At 45.2% G+C, this 9,165-nt stretch overlaps 1 protein-coding gene across 2 annotated transcripts in view; it reads right to left on the bottom strand.

The window, feature by feature from the left end:
• Window positions 1-426: 426 nt before the first annotated feature.
• LOC144178832 (uncharacterized) overlaps window positions 427-9,165 on the bottom strand; it is a 65,116-nt gene continuing 56,377 nt past the window's right edge. For both annotated transcript variants that reach the window (XM_077706961.1, XM_077706962.1), the window contains one exon: window positions 427-7,519. The gene's annotated coding sequence lies outside the window, so the exon portion shown is untranslated. The remainder of the gene's footprint in view (window positions 7,520-9,165) is intronic.

Here is a 9,165-nt window from a genome sequence, read left to right as displayed (position 1 = left end):
AATGATTACCGTGCAAGCACAGAACAAAATAAGAGCGGTTACACAAAACATCTAGAGCACCCCAAGTATGCCAAAAAAAGAAAAAGAACCCAACTCCGGAACAGAAAAAAAAATCTCGTAGACAGCATTTATGTTTCACAACATTATACAAACAGCAACCCATCAATGTTACACCTTAAAGTAGCCAGTGGTAAGATTCGGTCCTGCAATGTTTAGCACCACGTCAGGTATTCGTTCAACCACCGTTAACGTGCAACGCAAAGTCCAAAATTGCACCGTTATCGGCTTGGACGGCCGTGAGAGCTAAAAACACCACGACAACACGTATTAGGGCAGACAAAGAAAAAGCACTTTAATCATTGAGCCATCAAATACTCGACCCAACAATTTGATAATCATAGCTCTTGCTAGCGATTACTGTGACACATTTAAAGTATTGTGCGTTAGACGAAATGGCCACTACTGACTGAAATTGTAGACCTCGCGCGAAGGCAACCGAGAGGTTGATACACAGCCGATACTTGACATCTGCGTCACCTTTGTAAACGAGAACGGTGTAAATAAGCTCGACGGAAAGTAACTAAAAAACTGAGCGGCGCAAACGGGGGACGTCACAGGACGTGCCTTCCACGAGCTGCAGCCGGTACCTGTCGTTTGTACTATAAGGACGAAAATATAAACAAAATCGCTGCGTAACAGAAGTGGCGATCACACGCTCACCTACTAAGCAAGCGCTGCAGGAAGAGCTAGGTAATAGCAATTTGCAAAGTAACCGATTAAAAAAGGACATGCATGATAGGGAAATGCTTTCGTCATACTCCTCGGCATATGTTTTTATGCCTTTTCCGTGACTTGTGCAAAAATTTCAACTGAATGAGACGTGAGCGTCGTGGGAGGTGAGTCACTGATTCTTCTCAGAATATCCTAGACTTTGGCGCGAAATTCAAAGCTTGCACACCAAATTGGCTACCCGCAGACATTTGAACTTGCGTCACAATGCACATTGTGACATGGCTTGTACAGTTGTATGTGCACATTCTCACAGTGCAGTGTCCACGTTGACATGATCAAGCAAGGTGTTTGGCTTATCCAAGAGAAATGTCAAGAGCCAGAGCCAGAAGAAAGAGAAGAAAGAACGAGGAAAATAACTTGTTGTTTGAATACAAAACATCCAAATAAAACCCCTGCTGACGTAAAGTAGTGGGGCGCAGCGTTTGAAATGGCCCGGTATGAGTTGGAAATGAGCATGTGTGTAGCTTGCGCATAGGTGGTTTAGCTGTAATTCACGGCGTTTGAAAAAACAACGCCGCTGCTGCGTGGGCTTTATTACAGTGCAAAGGAGATACCGGCCACCAACAAAAAATGATGCGCTGCCAGATTTGCAGGCTGCCATCTCTTTGAAGTTAGAAAGGCAGCCTAGAAGTAGTCTAAGCGGCCTTCATTCTGGTATTTCTGAGGGCTGCGCTAACATCATCGTTTATTCGGCGCATTCAGCTGGTTTGAGATCGAAAATGGTCAAAACTAAATAAAAACAAAAGGTTACCGTCGTTATTACTTGTCCAATAATACTGGCTTGCCATGGGGGTATTTTAACATGCACTCAAACACCGATGCTTTTAATTTCTCACTGTCTTTATTCAACGGTTAGTCAATTAATTAGTGTTTGAACAACAACTCAATACAAAACCAAGCAGATCACCTTATTACGGCGCACAGTGCTGGGAACTATTGCACGTCACACACAGTTTGTCATTTTTACACGGCGGCTTGCAGGAGATAACGGAGGTGTCGACAATACGCTAAGACGGCTGCAGTTGCTACAATTTCTTAAGAAGCGAAGCACGGATTTAAACGCAGTACTAGACAGCAAGCCACCAAAGTGTACGGCGCCAACCCGAGGGACCTCCGTACAGCTACTCCTATGTAAAGTTCGACGACGAGTGCAGGCGACAGAGGTCACTCGCAACGGCTATTCAGCCCGTGTCACCCCTTCTCCTCCTCCTGACGACGTAAAAGTCAATGTGCGTATAGCAGCGTTGGCTGAAAGGCATCACGCAACCCGGGGAAGTACACACAAAAGAGTGTACTGAAAAATACGACGAGCAAGCGGTCCGCCGCTCCCTCCGATCTGCACTCCGTTGCTTCGTCACGTGTAAGGTTTCCGTTGGAGCAGTCCACACGCTCCACGCCCACTGTCTGCTTACGTCCCCAACTGCGCATGCGCCGAGATATTGTAAGTTTTTCAGCGGAACTCCGGAGGAAATGAGGAAAGCGAAAGTACTGTCGCAACAACAAAGAACACCACTCAGTCGCGCAGGCTAGGCTACGATATAACCGTTTTTTGTTTCTCTGACGATTTAATGGACACAGTGTAAGTTAAACGGATGCACAGCTCGACCAAAACTTAAATTCGCAACAATCATTAGAACTACACTTCACAGCACCCTACGGAAGCTACATAGACGAACTCTAATAATCATTGTCTTGGGCCGACACCTGGCGGCGGTCACCAAAGCACCCTGGCAGTGCCACGAAAACTTCGGCGTTCGGTTCGTTGTTAGCTTAAAGGTGCTGCACGGGCTGGCAGCTCTCCTAATAATCACATGCGCTCGGGCGATTCCACGTTTACCATTTGTTTCGCCCTCGCATAACAAGGTGAAGGGACCACGCGCAGTGCGGTTACGAAATACCGTATTTCCTCGATTCTAACCACGCCGAATCTAAGCCCTCCTCCGCGCTTTAGCAAATGTAAAATATAAGCTGAGTTGTCGTCTTCAGGGCGATCGTGCTCCGAACCTAAGCACCATGGGTTCGAGAAAGAAGTGGGCGGCTTAGAAACGGTAAAATACGGTAGGTGGATTTCCCTGCCAGGTCCAGCGTGCTTGCACAGGTTCTGCCTTTTGTATTATTGCACAAATCGAGGACGGACAAAAAAAAACACAACAAACCTGCGGACCTATTCGCCATCGGTACTGCAAATCCGCACAGTCAACGAAACAGAAACAGCACTTATTTTAGAAATGGGGTGTTATTTCTGTGTCTTGTCAAGATAGCGCAGTTTGTGCTTCCTCGTCATCATGCTCCAGCTCGCCCAAGCCTCAATCCTCAGACGCGTTTAGTCAGTGACTTGGAATTCGTTGGTTAGTGCTGTAGTTATGCAACCGGCTTAGCAGCATTGAAACCGCAGCAGCCATAGACGCGGACAACCATCTTTGACAGACACACACAGTTACACATCGCGGTTTTTCATCCTGTAGAGAATGGGCGGAGACTACAGGATGGGCGCAGGGGCCCGAAATTTCCCTGAACTTTTACAGAGGGAGGGGGGGGGGGGGGGAGCATTATCATGTCCCGTCTATGTTTCCCGGGGCTTCCCAGAGCTCCCTTCGAGGCGCGATGTCTCAAGAACAGGGCTGTTACAGGCGCTGACTATTTTGTTTGTTCCCGAATGAGTTCGTTTGTTGTTATTGTCTGACTGCTCAAAATATCTTGCTTTTGTTGAAGTTGCCGGTACTTGCACATTTTCCCTTGCTTCTGTCGATACGATCAAATTGGGTTTAATTCATTGAATCATGTTTGCATGACATAAATTCGTCAAATGGCGTTTTGTTTTCTCAAGCATATTTTGTATGTGGCATTTGGAGCTGCGTTGGCGTGTTTGGTAAAAAAATAAACAGTTCTGGCAAATGCAAGATGTGAATTGACAGCAATGTTGACGTATTTGCCTGTTTTGATGGGAATAATAATAATAAAAAATCTCGCGACTGCCTGAGCGCCTACACGTTGGGAAACTGCTGCGATTCAGCGTCTTCGCACTGAATGAGAGAGGGAGATAAGATAAATTTGTGGGAGAGGGGCGGAAAAGAGGACAATCAAGAAGGAGGGCTGTGCAGAGACAGAAGGCGATAACAAATACCCCCTCCCCCCCTCCGTTCCCGGGAAATTCAAAAACTAGCCTCCCATTCTGTAGGGCGAATACAAAGTGTGGGCACACAATACACACCACGGCTAAGGTGTAGCAACAGCTGAGGTTTCTTTTTCTTTTTTTGCTTTTTTCGTCTATTACTTTTATATAGAAGTAGGTAAAGGCATTGGTAGTCTTGGACAGTGATTGTGCAACTAAGTTTCTCGCCCATTTCTGACGCGCTTTCGTAGGAGAAAGAGTTTCTTCTTTCTTTCTTTCTTATTTCCTTCGGGGAAGTGCCTGAAACTTGAAACAGTTAAGGCTTATTCCGCGACTGACGATCAAGTGCAAGGTGCGTAGTGGTATCTTTCTAACAACATTTAACACGACATTTACGAACAAAACGGCAAGTGCCACGAGACAGGTACCAACCACTTAGTTGAATACCACGGCTATTCGTCTTCTTTTCGCGCTAACACTATTCGTGGTTCTGAGAAAGCAACCTCCTCGTTACGGTGTCTTTCTTTCCCGCCCAGGCCTCCCGGAGGACAGTGGAGATATGCCTCCAGTTCGGAGCTGAACAGAAGGAACTTGAGGCGATTTCAGAAGGCCGTCTGCCGTGTTACGGACTGGTAAGAGGTACGAGTTATTGTGTCACGGTACCCGGTCAGACATGCGGCAAATGTTAAACAATAACGCCTTTTTTTTTTCAATTCTGAGCTCGTCTCTTGTATATGCCTACCGACAACCTGCAGAAACATACCGAATAGAGCGTCGATGATCGGAAGCCTCCTGTCGCCATCGTTATAACTGGCGTTTCGGAAAATACTTTGCCTTTTGTTCGTGTTGGCGCAAATGACGGATTATAAACGCCACCAACACCCACAGGGCCTCAGACTTCGTGTTTTGTCTCCAAGGGAAAACGTTCTGGTGCACGCTAGCCTGCGCAGTAGCCTGAAATGTCAGCATTGCGAATACATTTTTCTTGCTCCTACCCTGTTCAAAGTGAAGCAGCTTTGTATAGTTGTTACGACCGGCGCTTAGACGGCCCCTTACGGACCCTGAACGTCCCAATATAACGAGCCGCCTCTACACCAAGACTGCTTTACAGTAGCGAAAAAAAACCACTAGGACATTACATTTAAATTAATTAATCGCTTAGAAGCCTGAATGTTTGACAATAAGCTGCCGCACGATGTGGCGCACGTTTCACAGAGCTTAAAAAAAGACCGTCGATTCTGTACTCTTTTAAACATGTGTGCCAGTGTTGAGTCAGCCGGCTAGAAGTTGCAACCTTCAAAAAACAACTGCAGTGCCATGTCTGGCAGAGGAAGATAATTGTGCTACGTGTTCGGCCAATGACAAACAGCTTGAATATTCGCAGGCGCGCCGCGAAATCTGGCACGAAAGGAGACGACTGTGCCGCTCCGATTTCAGGCAATGATCAGGTTAGCGCACTGCTGGTCAGTGGGGGAAACTCAGTGTCATGTTAATGCCTAAGCTCTGTCAGCTCCTCAATTTGCGTAGAATCCGCCACCATTTTGAAGTGTGCTCAAATCTCCCTAGTTAACATTAACCGCGAGAACGTGGCTTGGTGTGATGCCCCCAGAAACTTGCACTACAAAATAGGCTCTGGAGTACTGATTATGCAGCCTTCAATACCTCACATGAAAATCAAGACTGAAATTGCGGCCAAAAAAAAAAGCGAATAAAAGGTGGGACAGAAACAAATTATTCGCCAGCACTTTTTTGTGCACCTTATTCACAAGTTCTGATTGCGGGAATAAACATAAGTAAACGATATCAGTAAGATAAGCCTTAAATATTTATAACAGTTCAAAGACTGCATCGAATACAGTTAATCTATTCAGGACGCGTACGGGCTGGTGTAACTCAGGCAATCTACGAAGTTACTTTTGATGGCGGTAAGGGTAACGTAATTTACCATTAAGAATTGGGGAGCATGACATGATGTCACCATCTCTTGTTCTTGTTTCGTTTACTTGTGACGTGCAGACATATATCTTTCGTAAGTTTGAAATACTGTAAGTAAGCACTGTAAGTCGTCGTACAAGAAACGATTTCCAGCGGTCGAACGTCGTTAGTTAAGAATGGCTGGTGGGGCAACAAATGTGCAGTCTCTGTAAGGTAAAGCGTCAGGCGTGGCTGTTTTGATAGATTCTGCGCTCGGAAAGTAAATTTTGATTCGGCTTACTGGAAAGGTGCAACGTAGAACGCTACGTCCATGCTTCAAGGAACTTACACAGAAACCAGGTGGCGGTAAATACAAAACGCAATAACTCGTCGCATCCACTGGAATCAACTGTGTTCCTATAACAGTTTCACTGAAGGCTGTAGTCTCGGTAAACGTCTCAATCTGTAGGGATTAGAATGATGCGGCACGTGACCTACAACGTCTATGTAGCCCGTGTCCTCTAAGTAGGGTTGCTTGAGGTCACGGTACCGTTTAAGTTCTGCCTTGGACACGGCGCCATGGATACTATAAAACGTGAGAAAAAAAAAGCCTGGGTACTTATGTATTCATGCTGGAGGTGCGCAGACGTCAAGGTTTTAACGGTCCGCAGTAAAGACCCGGTAAAGCCCAGAAGCCGCAGTAACGGATCGTAGAACAATATCGAACTGTGTCCCGAGTCAGCCGTCATCCAGAGACGATTTGTTTTTGCAATTGTACCAACCTTATTGAATCCCCGGCTTTACAATAGTACAATACCGATGATACAAAAAAATGGTACACCTTGCCTTAACAACGCGACCACCGTAAAAAGCCTATGACATCGGAAGGCGTCAACGATACACGCGCAGCAGGTATACAAAGAGTGTTGTCTTATGCAGTCTTGGTGCCGAACTGCAATTTAGGCCTTTCACGAACGAAATTTCGGCTGCGCAGAAACCTTTTTTTGTTAACGTCATTGCAGTTGCTAACCGGCAGATCTCGCCAACGTGCAAAAGTGCTAGCAGTTACCCCCTGGTTAGCTTGCGAACTGCCTGGACTAACACTAGTTTGAGGGCCATCTGTTTCGCACATCTCTTGCGTAGTCATGCGGATTTCCCTGTTATACTTTCGCACTGCATATTTCACTTAAAAATATCAACATGCAAAACAAATTCGGGGGACGACGTCCAGTTAAGTTGGTTTCAGCTTCTCACAATGCGTTCACTGACGTCTCCTTTCCAACTCATTTCTTTTACAGTGCACAGTCTGTATCAAACGTTTTACTGAAACAGAAGCTTTCCGTTCACCTGTCACTCCTCCGTATTTCTCCCTTGGCATTCAAGGACAGTGTTAAGCGAAAAAAAAACAGTAAGTTATCAACAGCACAAGAAAGAACCGGCGTCCTCCGGGAAGCAAGATGTCAGTGACAGCGTTTCGCGTCAACGCAGCAGCGTGGGGGATGAGAGAGAGTCGTGAAACCAAACGAGTAGAAAAAGTCGGAAGGTGTTATCCGTGCGTTGAGTAACAGAGGGGGAGGCTGCCGTTTCCTCACGTGCTCGTTAGCCGCGCCTTATCACAGACAACGAAACGACGTAAAGATGAACCGTGGCGAAACGAAAGGCCTCAGGATCTGTCACGCGTGAGGTCTTCGGGCACGTCACCTGCACGGAAGAAAAATAAGGCGTTAGGACGGAAAACAAAAATGAGGGAGAGCGAGAGAACGATCTTTTGAGGGGCCATGAAGACAAAATGCAAGTTCGTTTGATTTGAAAGAATTACTTTTTAGTAATTACCTTCACGCCTGTCGTCAGGTTTACACAATTTATTTATTTATTTCTAAATACTGCATTCTCTCTCGAGACTTTTCCAGGGTGGGTACAAGTAAGTAAAAAAAATGCATAAAAACAAGGGAACAAACATTAGAACATAAAATGCACAATAAAATACATATCTTATTACAAACGCTTTTTAAATGAAGTCAATGACTGCAGTGTAACCGTTCCGTTAGTAAGATCGTTCCATTCAACAATAGTTCGAGGAAAAAAGGAACATTTGTAACGGTCATTTCGAGGGTTCAATGGGGTTATAGATCAATGGGGTCATACCATAAATTCAGCTTTGAGCGTATCTATGGAAAAACGCTTCCATTCAATTCATCGGCTCTACCTGGTGCCATATCTCATTGGAATGATCTTCCTGACGCTATCGCATCTACATCAAACCTTGACAGATTCCGTGAACAACTAAATGCGCATTTTTCTTAATATTTTTGTTTCATATTTGTGCTTCCGACATACTTGATAACGATGCCTTTGTATCTCTGTTTATTCCTTCCTTGAATTTTGCTCTTTGTTGGTTGCTTATGAATTTTTCAGGGTATATTTTTCTTAAGAAATTGAAAGTTCTTATAATCTAATCTTGGTTATATTTTCCTTTCCCGTGTGTTGGCTATATGCCCCCAAGTTCCTCTTCTCTGTATAGCACCCCTTACCCCATGCTCCACCTGGAGTATGTACGGTTTTTATAAATAAATAAATAAATAAATAAATAAATAAATAAATAAATAAATAAATAAATAAATAATCTCTGTTGCGGCCACGAATGACGTTTTTCTAACCGAAAGAAACGCAGGAAATATTGAAAAACTTTCGAATTTCCCGCTAGAGTGACGTAGCATAGGGAGGAGTGACGTTATATGGGCCAGCACTAAAAGCATAGTTATCAGTGTGTGTTAACTTCTCGTTAGTGTTTGAGGGACACGATCAAACGGAACTATAGAGGCCCCTCTGCAATCACCGAGTCATGTCTTTTTCGGCGGTGGCTTATGTCGGAGGCCGTAAATCATACGAACAAGGTTGTGTGACGTCATAGAGGACTCACCGGAAAGTGGCTGAAGAGGAACCACTACTTCATATGTATTCCTTAATATACCGATTATTTTTTCAAGTTCGCCAAAAAATTGGCGTCATTGTTATCCGGATAAAGCGGTCTTTTTAATGAACCAGACGTGTATATTCTTTTAATGGCCGCTTTAATGCTACTAGCGAATCACCCAAGAGCACAAACAAGTGCGAGTCCACGTGGCCGGCTTCGGCCTTTCAGGATGGCACTGGGTTCAACGCGGCAGAGCTCCGTAAAAGAGTATTCTTTTTCGCGTTCGTGCTGTGAGGTTTATAGAACGAGCTGCGAGCTCGCGTTTCGCCATGGCTATGTGCATGGAGATTGCTGCGTTCGCTACATCGCAACCCGTAAACCGAGAAAGCATGCCGCAAAATCCCCCGGCATGCATTGAGAAGCATGCCGGGAG

The sequence above is a fragment of the Haemaphysalis longicornis genome, unplaced genomic scaffold (assembly GCF_048455015.1).
Source record: "Haemaphysalis longicornis isolate Haplotype H1 unplaced genomic scaffold, Haemaphysalis longicornis Haplotype H1 scaffold_4, whole genome shotgun sequence".
NCBI classification, from domain to species: domain Eukaryota; kingdom Metazoa; phylum Arthropoda; class Arachnida; order Ixodida; family Ixodidae; genus Haemaphysalis; species Haemaphysalis longicornis.
This window is presented reverse-complemented; position numbering and strand designations above follow the sequence as displayed.